The sequence below is a fragment of the Desmodus rotundus genome, chromosome 3, assembly GCF_022682495.2.
Source record: "Desmodus rotundus isolate HL8 chromosome 3, HLdesRot8A.1, whole genome shotgun sequence".
In the NCBI taxonomy this organism is placed as follows: domain Eukaryota; kingdom Metazoa; phylum Chordata; class Mammalia; order Chiroptera; family Phyllostomidae; genus Desmodus; species Desmodus rotundus.
Genome location: NC_071389.1, coordinates 53,273,194 through 53,285,734, shown reverse-complemented (window position 1 = coordinate 53,285,734; position 12,541 = coordinate 53,273,194). Strand labels below are relative to the sequence as shown.

The 12,541-nt window shown below is 39.5% G+C and overlaps 1 pseudogene; it reads left to right on the top strand.

Annotated features, from left to right (window-relative positions):
* Positions 1-6,896, top strand: part of LOC112309058 (keratin, type I cytoskeletal 18 pseudogene) — a 29,438-nt pseudogene extending 22,542 nt beyond the window's left edge.
* The last annotated feature ends 5,645 nt before the right edge of the window (positions 6,897-12,541 follow it).

Sequence of the window (12,541 nt, the reverse complement as noted above, 5' to 3'; positions counted from 1 at the left end):
CTAAGAAACTTTCCGGAAGAGAAGACCATAATTGCCCCCTTCCAGGAAACTGGTATTCATCAGGAAAGGGTTGCTCTTCCTGTCTTCCCGGGTGGACATCAGTGGATTTATCAGGTTGCTGTTCAGGGTCTTTCCAATTCTCTTCTATGTTTTCTTTGCTTCCATCTGTGACTTTCTTTGAAGCATTTTTCCTGATTGACTAGAGGTTAAGTCAAACTAAAGCTTAGAAGGAAATAAACATTTGTTATGAAATTACCCCTTAAAAAGAAGAACTTCCTAGCATAGCATCATAAAATGAAATTTCTAAATAAAAGATATTTTGGTGTTTGGACTTAATTGGCACTTTTCTCCTTTGCTGCAATTGTTTATGTAACGACAACGAACACGTGCCGGAAGAGGCACGCCCCAAGCCTGACGGAGGGCTGCTTTTGCAGTTCGAACATGGTTTCCTTTGGCAGTTCCATGCGGCAGAAAGAGAGTCTGAGCTGTGAGGTTGGAAGGGCCTGGGTCTGAATCTGCGTTCCGCTACTTACTGGTTGTTAACCTTGGGCAAGTTCGTTCATCTCTCTAATCCTGTGCTTCTTTCTCCATTAAAAAGGTATTAATAATGTCTATGTTATCAGAGTGCCTTAAGAAATAAATGAGAAAATGTAAATGAATATATGTGGCACATGCCCATCTTTCCGAGTCCTCAGTATATGTTAGTTATTTTTCCTTCCTACTATACATTGGCCAGAGAGTAATGTGGTATTTTTGATAAATAAGATAAAATAAAATAATATAAGAAGCAAATAATGAAACATGCAAATATGAATTTGAGTCATTTTGCACTTTGTAGAGTAAAAACCTAATTAACTCAGGGATCCCAATAGTTATACATAAAATGCTACCATATTCTTGTGAGATTGAAAAGCAGTAGTAATAAATCCATTCATTTGCACTTTTTTGGTCCAATATTTATTGAGTGCTATTATTTGTTGAGTGCTGTGCTAGGTATTAGAGATACAATAGTGAGGAATATAGGCATGGTTTCTGCAGTTGGGCTGCTAGGATATTTTCAGTTTATAAATAGAAAAAAAACTAAGCAGGAACACACTTAAGGAACACTGACTTTGGATATCAGTTAATATATAATCCCTAGTATCATATCTCAAATGGGATTGATCATCATATTTAGCCAATTAATTTCCTTAGTTCTAGTCAGAATTGGAAATTTTTCCTTAAGCTGTGCCTGGAAACTTCGTGGATATGAAGGTATTCTGTGTTTTTTTAACCATTACAAGGAACTTTAACTGAGGTTTAGGTCAATTATAACTCTAGGACCACTTACCATAAAATTAAAATAAAGATATATTTTTCATCTCCTAATAAAGCAATGTTGACCAAGGCCAGTTAGACCTCCAGGAAGAGAATACATTTACAATTTTCTTTCTAAAAAAGAATCTACCTGATTCTTACCCCCAGAAGGAGAACTTGGACTGCGCTTTTTGCTCCCACTAGAACAAGTGGCCCGTCCCCTGGAATGATGAGAGTGAGGTGCATGTTCAAACTGCTGCTTAGTTACTTTGTGCCTGTGGGTTGTGGTCTTAGCCCAAAGGATGGTTCACAATAGTCACAAAAGAGATCTTTTTCCTTGTCTGTTGTCTCACCTTCTCTCTTATTTCTTTTATTTATTTTGTTATTCTCCCTCTCTCTCTCTCTCTTTTTGTTTACTTTCTCTTCACCTATGATGCCCAGCAACTTAGTTTGCTGGAGCTTAGCTGTTGTGTGAGTTTTAATCATGTCCCCAGGAAGAGGGATAATTATTAAACCACTGGAAATTTAATGATTGGCATTTATTCCCCAACCTTAGTCATTTTGGTGTCTGGGGTTTGGCATGCCAGTCAGTGGAAACCAAAGTGGATAAATGTCATCAAACCGCACGTGATTTTCCAGTGATTTACGTGTGTTTGCTGTACTCCAGATGGGCAATTACTGATGCCCTGCTATGCCCTTTATTTGCAAGCCTTTCATGATCAAAATAACAGAGATTTAAAGCAAGTTCACCTCCCCACAGTAGTAGAAAACAGGTGTCAGTTTCCCCAATATGAAGTCACTTCTTTCTAACGCTCAGTTCTGCTGTGCCATTGCTTCTTGGGGATGCTTAAGTCATAGGTTTCCTGAGCTCCTTTTTTTAAAAAAAAATTTTTAAGTTGTCTTTCCTTTTAACTTAAGAATTCAAATTGCTAGAAAAAAGTTGGACTTTATTTATTTTCCAGTGAATTAGTATCAACCTTCTAACACATTATGTATGTGCTTATTTATTATTTATATTGTTTGTCTCTTCCCACTAATACTTAAGTTACACAAGGGCAAGGGATATTTACCTCTTTGGTTCAATAGTGTATCCCATGTGTTTAAAACAGTGCCTGGTGCGTATTAGGCACTCTTTTAATGTATGCTGAATAAATGCTGAATGAGTGAATGAATGAACACTACTAAGTGCTTAGTTGAAAACTTGCCTAAAATAATGGTTTTTATAGATAAGAGAGACCTGCACTAAATTTGCCCCTTTTCATTTGTGGAACCTTAGCAAGTTAATTAACCTTTCTAAATATTCATTTCTCTATCTGTGTTGTGTAGATTTGTTGAAGATTAGGGTTAAAAGGGATCATTTAAATGGGATAATGCATAAAAAGTGTTTAACACGGTTCCTGGCATGTACGGTCAGTGCTTAAGAAATTTTAACTGTTACAAAGTTATTGCTGTTCAATTTAATGTTGTACAATTGTGAGTAATATAGGACTATGTTCATGAAAGAAAGCAGGTTTTTTTAAAAATTCTTTGTTTTATTTTAGCCCAAGCTCCATTGGAATGTCAATTAAATGGAGATAGGAAGGTTTCAAGCTATTTGTTCCTTGATGTTTCTCGACAACTAGAATGATGCCGGGCATAGGTGCTCAATAACTACTGGCTGAGTGAATTATCAAATATTCAAGACGGGGTTCGGCTCCACAAGCCCAACCTTCCCAGTCCCAATGGTAATCAGTTGAATTAATGGCAGAGATTTCAAAATGCTGTTCTAAAAATACCTCAGTGTTTTCTTTATATGGAAGAAAAGACCACAGAGGAGGTTTTGAAAACTAAAAGTGGAGAGGAAGAGGAACTGGAAATTAGCTAGAAGGTCAGGCCATGCAGAGTTATTTTGGGCAATTCAGGATCAAATGGACTTATTTTCATATTATCCTATTTGGCTTGCTAAAAGACCTGGATCTATAATACTTAATTTTACTTTATATTATATAGGTTTTGTCCTAAACAAAGAATTTTCTTTAATCTTAGCCTCTTTTAGGCGAACATCTTGGTGGCAGGCATGTAGGTGTGAAGAAAAAAGATATTGTACATTCACTGGTAAATATACCTTTCCGGTCCCTGTGGCAAGCCCGGGCTCTGAAATACCACAGTCCAAAGGGTGTGCTGAAATGTGGGTCTTCCATGCAGTTAAAGCAAAACAAACAAGTCCTTGGTCTGTCTCTCACCCTGCTAACTCAAGTCCTTCTGCTAAGTGACTACTTTGGCTGGCCCTCTATTGTATTTTGATGTGAGTAAGAGGGTCTTCAATGTTCTACATGAAAATAAATATTAGCTGGCAATTCTCTATGACTACTTTCAAAAAATTGCATTTTCTTGAAACAACATTTGATAGGATCATTAACTAAATTTTTCAAAAAAAAAATCTACATCAGGCCATTCACAGATGAATGATTTTGACATTTTCATCGGTTTTGTTATTTTATATTCTTACAAATACAATTCCTTGGCATTAAATTTTAGCAATCAGAAGTATTGCTATTGTTATCCTTAATGATAAGTATTTTCAATGCATGCTATTATTTTATTTTTATTTTCTCTAATATTATTTTAAAGGATAGAACTTTTAAGTAGATATTTTGACATAAAACCCTTTATGTCAGTACATTCACTGTTAAAGCTGACGTGAAGTCTGAAACTTTTCCAAAAATAAAGATTCTGAATATTTTTTAAAGTGTTCACAACTGTAATTTAAGACAATGAGAGTTGCAGATAAATTTGAAAATGCCGTGCCCATGTCATGTGGATAAATTTAAATAATAGAGAGATACAGTTCCTTGCGATAACCAATTTTAAGAAAAATTTCTGAAACTCTGACTTATGTTGCAATTGTAGGGAGATCAAACAGTTTCACCAACACCTAACTGTTCATATAGTTTGAACCAAATTCTAAAAAACAGAGCCTGCAAAAACTTTCCTACACTTACATTTTGAGGTTTTTATTTTGTTTTCTTGTGTGTGTGTGTGTGTGTGTGTATTTTCTGCAATGTATTTGCTTTCAGTAAGTATAAGAAAGCAAAGAGAGTTTTTAGAAATTTTCAAGATACAGACTGGAAGGAACACGGAAGTGTAGAAATGACGTAATTTACACTATGGACATAGGACAGTTGTGTGAGGTATTGAGGACTACTGATCCTGGGGTGTTAGATGCGGTGTGCTTGTAGCCTGGGACTCCACTGAATCCAGTCTTTATTAGGAAGGGCAGTTGTCTTGAAATCAACTTCCTTATTTTCTGCATTGACGGAAAAAGTAGACAGTCTGGTGACAAGAAAAACAGATCTCTACTTATAAAGTTTGAAAGTTGTTTTTCAAGGAGGAGAACATATCAGCTTTGCTCCCCCCTCTCCCCCCTGCACTATAAATAGCTCCTGGCAGGCAGAAACAGCCCTGATTGCAGGAGATGAAGGGAACAAGCAGCAGGCTCCAGTGCAGAATCAATGGCACGGTGCCAAGAGCTTCATCAAATGAATAATAGCTTCCACTTGACAATCAGTAAAGTGCCTCTTCTCTTACGGATTTAGTTTGTAATGATGATTAGAGAGGATGGGCCCCTAAAATTTCTCTGGTAGAAATGACCTCCTATTAATTTCTATTCCTTGAAATGCTGAATTTCAAAGCTATTTTACAGCTGCAAAACCAAAGGCACTGACATAAAGGAACTATTATCTTTGTAATTGTAACAACAAGTACTAAATTTGTCATTGATTAACAGAGACTTTTTAACTTCATGATCCTTTGTTGGTTGAGTTCCCTATTTGGAGCTCTGCTGATTTACTTGCTTTGAAAGTCAAATGTTACATTTTAGACCCAACAGCTATCAGAATAATGTCCTTTGTTTTACTACAGGGGTGGGCAAAAGTAGGTTTACAGTTAATACAAATAAATAATACAATAATTAATGAATAATACAAGAATAAACTATGTTTCACACACTCACAAATGTAAACCTACTTTTGCCCACCCCTGTATAAAACTTCCTTCTAAATCTTGCACTGATTATTATGCAATGAAATGTGAGGATCAAGTTAGAGTTTATTAATTCTATACAGTGTTTTCCTGTCTGTGCAGTAACAAAAAATTCTAAACAGGCATGCTTAAAGTACATATAGAAATGAAACTTTTATTAAGCAAAGAACCTCATCAGAATAAAAAAAAATTCCTAAGGCCCATTTTTATCTGTGTGCATGTATAGGAAGTATATTTTCCATGAGAAATTAAATTTAGAATTAAGAAAGAGTGGACTGCAGCTTCAACCTGACTCTCGGCTTCTCACCTTCCTCCCTGAACAACATGAGCTCCAGCACATGCTCCAGCTTCTCCACAAGCTACCAGACCCTGGGCTCCGTGTAGTCGCCCAGCTACCGGGTCCAACGACCAACAGCGTGAGCAGTGTCTCTGCAGGTGCCAGGGGCTCGGGCCCCCAGGTCTCGGTGTCCCACTCCACCAGCGTGAGCAGCAGCTGGGAATCCCATGGCCTGGCTGCAGGGAGGCCGGGGTCTGGTGGACACAGGGGGCATCCAGAGTGAGAAGAAGACTCTGCAATGCATAAATGACTGCCTGGCCTCCTCCCTGGAGAGGGTGAGAAGCCTGGAGGCTGATAATCGGAGACTGGAGATCAAACTCTGGGAACCTAGAGAAGAAGGGACCCCAGGTCAGAAACTGGGAGCATTATTTCAAGACCATCGAGGACCTGAGGGCTCAAATCCTTGCAAATTCAGTGGACAATGCCCACATCATTCTGCAGATTGCCAATGCCCGTCTTGCTGCTGATGACTTCAGAGTCAAGTATGAGAGGGAGCTGGCCATGCACCAGTCATTAGAGAGTGACATGAATGGGCTCTGAATGATGCCTGATGACACCAAGATCATTCTGCTGAAGATGGAGACCGAGATCAAGGCTCTCAAGGAGGAGCTGCTCTTCAGGAAGAAGACCCACGAGGAGGAAGTACATGGTCTATGATTGCCAACTCTGGGTTGATTGTGCAGTTGAATGCCCCAAATCTCAGGACTTCAGCAAGATCATGGAGGATCTCTGGGCCCAGGGTGATGAACTGGCTTGGGAGAACAGAGAGGAGCTCCACAAGTACTTAGCCCACCAGACTAAGGAGAGCACCCCACTGACCGCTGAGATAGGTGCTGCTGAGACGACAGTCACGGAGCTAAGACTTATGGTCTAGTAGTTGGAGATTGACCTAGACTCAATGAGGAATCTGAAGGTCAGTTTGGAGAACAGACTGAGGGAGATGGAGATGCACTACACCATGCAGGTGGAACAGCTCAGTGGGATCCTGCTGCACCTGGAGTCAGAGCTGGTCCAGACCCGGGCAGAGTGGCAGCACCAGGCCCAGGAGTATGAGGCCCTGCTGAACATCAAGGTCAAGTTGGAGGCTGAGACTGTCACTTACTGCAGCCTACTGGAAGAAGGGGAGGACTTCAATGTTGCTGATGCCCTGGGCAAGAGCCCCTCCTTACAAAGCATCCAGAAGACCATGACCCGCAGGACTGTGGACAGCAGAGTGGTGTCTGAGGTCAATGACACCAAATGACACCAAAGTTCTGAGACATTAAAGGCAGCAGAAGTGGGGGATCCCTTGGCAGGGCAGGAGGCCAATAAAAAGTTCAGAATTCACTAAACATTGAAAAAAAGAAAGAGTGAGAATGTTTATATTGGTATTAAGCAAAGAGACGATAAGTCTACTTTGTCATATTAGGTTATTAATTATAAAGTCATAGGTGTTAAATATAGCCCATAGCATATCTCAGGCATGAGGCATTGTATTGTGTTATAAATGAAGTTTTGAATATAAAGAGCAATTCAAAGAAGACACTGGCACTTTAGAGTGCTTTCTGGTTAGTGTTCTTAGTATTAAAATAATGTAATGAAATGCCTACTTTAATGGTTTGTAGATTTGGGATGGCTTCGAAAAGGCATGGATTTCATACTGTTGAATCTCATGTATTGTAATGTATAAGAGTTCATAAAATTTATGTGAATATTTAAAATAGTTTAAAAGTTTGGAGGAAAATATCTATTAAGAATTTAAAATTTTGCCAACTTCTGATTCAGGAGGTTGCTCAGTGGTGATCTTTGAAGTTCTTCAGTTTTCTCCAGAGAAATGAGAATGTGGTGAATCTGTTGCTTAATTTGTTCATGTAAAGGACTTCTTTCTGAATTAAAATGTCCTTTCTTTCATGAAATAATATTGTTAGTTTAACTTTTAAATGTCTTTATTTGTTAAAATTAAAAGTTGGCAGTCATTTGTGGGTTCCATATTCACTTAAAAAATACCACCCTGTGAAATGCAAAAGTTAATGCATTTACTAGCCCAACAGAAGTTAGAAGTGAGTTGGCAGAGCTTTGTCTTTTGTTATATGAGCTAGTACAAAAAGTCCGTCAGAGCCGCAGGCCAACCGATTGTATGAGGAAGGAACATGGAAACAATAGCCAGCTATGACACTCAAAGCAAAATAAAATCATCAAATATTCTTGTAATTACGACATAGATTTCAGGAAAAAATCATTCAGGAATTAGAACAATAGGATAAGGCCCTGGCTGGTGTAGCTCAGTGGATTGAGCGCAGGCTGCCAACCAAAGGGTCACCAGTTCAATTCCCAGTTAAGGCACATGCCTGGGTTGCGGGCCAGGTCCCCAGTTGGGGCATGTGAGAGGCAACCACACACTGATGTTTCTCTCCTTCTCTTTCTCCCTCCCTTGCTTTCTCTAAAGATAAATAAATAAAATCTTAAAAATAAAATAAAATAAAATGGTTAAAGTGATAAATCTTAAAAAAAAACCACAATAGCATAAAACTCTTCTTAGAAGCAGTGGAATGTCAGTGCTCTGGAGAGAAGCTTAAGCACGTCACTTTGCACCACTGATACTACTGTTCCTTTTTAGAGGAACCTGTAGAACACATCATTCTTGGAATGTAGAGGATTTAAAATGAAAACAAAAAATATCCTAACATTTCCAACATTAGGGCATGATAGTCTTGCTACTACTATATCACTAATTTCTCAGTGTAGAAATGAAATAATTTTGTACTTTATTAAAATACCAGTATCCTGGAATGCCTACAAAACTAAAAGTACATTTAAAGGATATTTTTTTTTGAGAATGCAGCATTTCTTTGAAGTATGACTTAGTTTCTATGTCAGTCATCCTGGGAAGAGCTAGGTCTCTCTGTGGGGAAGCTAGGACCATCTGAAACAAAACTATTTAAAGGGACAATTTGTGAAGAGCTAGGAGGAGTAGAATGGGATGTTATATCGAATTGTTGAGTCATGGGCTTCCTAAGAACAAGTCTGCTATCCTGGGACCACAACTTTTATTCTGTAGGTGGGATATGTGCATTTTACTATTTATTAAGTCCTCTCTGAAATGTCAGACTTGGCTCAGATGATCTAAGAGGATTACTGGAGACTGCAGAGTAGTTAAGGAAGGCGTGCCCCCAGAGGCCAGCCTGGTGGTGCCACCAGGACCACAGCGAGCGACCCTCAAGAGGATCGAGTGAGAGGAGCAGAGTCATGTTACTTGCTAAGCTTCTTTTTCCCTCCAGGAAAGTTTCCTTTCAGTGCCGATCTTGGTGCTGGCTACATGATTTGCAGAACTCAAGGCCAATAAAAATGTGGGGCCCCCAGTAGGAAAGGGCAGTCAGTCTCCCTTTTGCACAGAACTGATGCTTCCCAATTTACTGCAGACAGGGTCCAGCACTAGGCCCCACTCGACACTTGGCTGGGATCATCCGGGGAGGTCCCATGGAGTCACCTACTGAAGGTGCTGCTGTTCTGCCAGCACAAGGCGCAATGGGGTACACACCTGACCTGGACACTCCCTGCGAGAGAGCAGAGGGTGGTTGCAGAAGGCAAACGTGGCCTCCTTCAGCCAACTCACATTGTACCCTGGACCAAGGTGGCAGTGGTGATGGGCCAGAGCCAGGAGAGTTTCAGGATGGCCACCCCAGACATGACACACCGAGCAGGGCCCTTCTGACCGTGAGATACAGTGAGGCTGCACTGGCATGCAGCCAGGAGGACAGACCTGGAGCAGGACTTGTATTATTAAAGAAGATAATGGGACTTTATGGCCACGCTGTGGCCTTCCCCTAAACAGTTTTTATTGCTATGGTTGTTCGCTTTTTTATTCATTTGCTCTAGTTCAGTGAAAACATTTGTGTTCGTTCACCTGAAGTAAGGATTAGTTTTAGTTTTGTTTGTGTTTCAAGGTGAGTGATGGAACACGGGGCCATCTGTGCAGGAGAGCACAGACCCTGGGGGAGTTTTCAGGCTGTGGGCCCGGAGGGTGCGCTGTTAGCACACCAAAGCTGTTTTTAAAGTAAAGAATTGACGCAGCCAGGTGCAAATTACAAGGCTAAATCTCTGAAAATAAAACTGTAAATTCATTTCTGATAGGAAATAACGATGGGCACCGATAGTGCTGCCCAACACGGAGAAGGTCAACCAGTTCTGACCTGCAGCTACCGAGAACCGTGCAGAGCAGAGAAAGTTAGCTGGCCAAGGAGACTGAGCGCGAACACATTCTGATAAATGGTTGGGTGTCTCATGGATGTGAAGACCTAGCTCCACACTCAGTTCTTACTTTTTATTCTCCTAATCTTAAGGACACACATGTCTACATTAAACAGAAAAAACCAGATACTTATTTTTAAAGTCACATTTTTTTCATCTTTCTTCTGGTTCTCTTCTGATTCTCTTCTCAAAATTCTTTTCATTTCTTTGTTGGATTGATAATTATCACTAGGAACAGAGATTTACGACTGAGTCTAGGGTGATAAGAGAAGATAATACTATAAGCCTTGGCATTACAATATTCACGTTTTTTTAGAGATCATATGGACAATGTTTAAAGTTCCTTCTTCTATATCCTCCATAGCCCCACCACCCTTCCTTTCTAGATTACAGACCTGTGAAAATTAATTTTCACATGATTCACAGGATTGCTTATGGTATCAGGAAAATACCTCAAGGATATACAAAGGAAGCAATAACACATATAATAAAAAAAGGGAGAGATTACTTTGTACTAATTCATCTGTGTAATTTTGCATTGTTTTCTTGGACTTAAGAGTAGAGAAGACTGAGCTAGTTATGTTAGTGCATGGTGCCCTGTCGTCACTGGTCTGCCCAATGGCCCTTTCTTGTTTTGTTCATTTATTTTCAATTTAATGCTTATTCCTCAACCATTCTAATGTGTTTTTGTAAATATATACTTATTATCTGTTATAAATGTATATTGTTTTTACATGCATTCATTCTTATTTGTAAAATAACCTAGTTTATTGCTATACATCTCATTCTGTTTTTTGTTTTATTCGGCACTCAGCTTTTAATATCTATGTGCCATATCTATTAGAAATCCCTTGTTTCTAATGGCTACATAGTATTCTACATTTTACCTCTCCATTCCTTCAATGATACAGAACTGCAGTGTCTCCATTTCCCTACTACCAGAAACTGCCCTATAATGAAGTTTTATGTATCTCCTTTTGGACCTGCTTAGGAATTTCTCGGGATGTTTACCCGGAAGCAGGATTGCTGGGCCAAGGAGCATATGTATGCCTAATTTAACTAGGCTCTGTCAGACCGCTTTCCAGAATGGCTGTATCTGCCTTTTACCCAAAGTGCAAGGATGTCCCTATATCCTTACATTACATCCCTATGTCCTTGACCCTTGGCATTACTCGATTTTGGCCAATTTGATGGATATAGTGATACATCAACATTTTAATGTCTATACCTCGAATTCCTAATAAAACTCAGCATCTCCTAATACAAGCATTTTAATCTTTTGGATCCTTTTATGTGAATTGCATGTTAATAGCTTTTAATCATTTCTGATTTCCCTTTTTTTATTTGCTTGCATGAGATTTTTTCCCATTTTAAATATTATACCTTTTTGTTTTTAGGCATTGTCAGTATATCCTCCCAATTTGTCATCTGTCCACTAACTTTTCCTGTGGTGTTTACATTGTTTAGGAGGTAACTTTGGCCTTTGCCGTAGAGCCCCTTATTAACAGCAGCTCAAACAAGAGAGGGCCCACCTCTGTCTAGTAGCAGTCTGGAAGGAGGTGATCCTTCTGTCTAATATTCCACCATTTCTAGGATATTGCCTTTCTCAACATGGTCAGTGTGGATTTCACAGCCTTAAGGCAGGGGAAAAGAAGAAGAGTTTGGTAAGTCCCTTTGTTTTAAGGGCATAAAACAGAAGCTACACACACTTGTTGGAAGTTTGCTACATTTTGTTGGCTAGACGGTAGTCACAGCACCACAGCTAGCTACAGAGAAGGTGAGCAATGTAATCTTTTATCCTGGTGGTCATGGCCCTGCCTAAAATCCAGGCCTTCTCTTAGGTTTAGAGACAGGGGAGAATGATTCTGGAGGACAGTTAGTAGTCTATGCCACGTTGTCCTTCATTGAACACAAGTCCTGAAGTCTGACGTTCTCAAATTAATACTCTTGCCTTACTTATGCTTTGTAGTCTTGTTTAAGAAATCTTTACTATTGGATGACTATCTTCTTTTAACTTTGTAGTGTATCTCTTTCTTAATTTTTATTCTATCTTGAATTCACCTGTAATTATGATATGAGAGGGATGCCATTATATTTTTCTTTATATTAGCCAATTTTTCTAAGATCTATTTATTAATCTATTCTTTCATTATTTTCTGTATTTTAGTTCAAATCTTCCTGGAAGCAGATGCCAAAGTGGATTTAGACTTGCAAGAGATTAACTAGGGGTGACACCTGTGATGGGCAAAAGGGAGGGAGCCTTGGAAGACACTTCTATGGGTGTCTGACACCTGTGAAGGAGAGGCGGTGAGAAGGTAGATTGGGTAGGAATAGTCTCAAACCTCAGTACAGTTCTAAGAAACTTTTTGCCAGGCCAATGGGGGGAGTCCTTAAACCAAAGTTGCCTGTCACAGGAGTATCACGTTTTGTGCAATGGGCCTGGATTAGTTCCCCCAGGGAGTGGCTTTGTCATGAATGTGGTCCTGAGTGCAGAGGAGGAGCATCTGGGGCCATTAACCGACTATGTTTCTGCAAAAGGGACTCTGAGCTGTGCGTTTCTATCACCACAGTTTGGAGGGCCGACTTTATCGTATATAATGTTCTTGAATTTGCATGTGTCTACCTTGAGTTTTCTGTTACATTTCATTAATCTATTTGTTT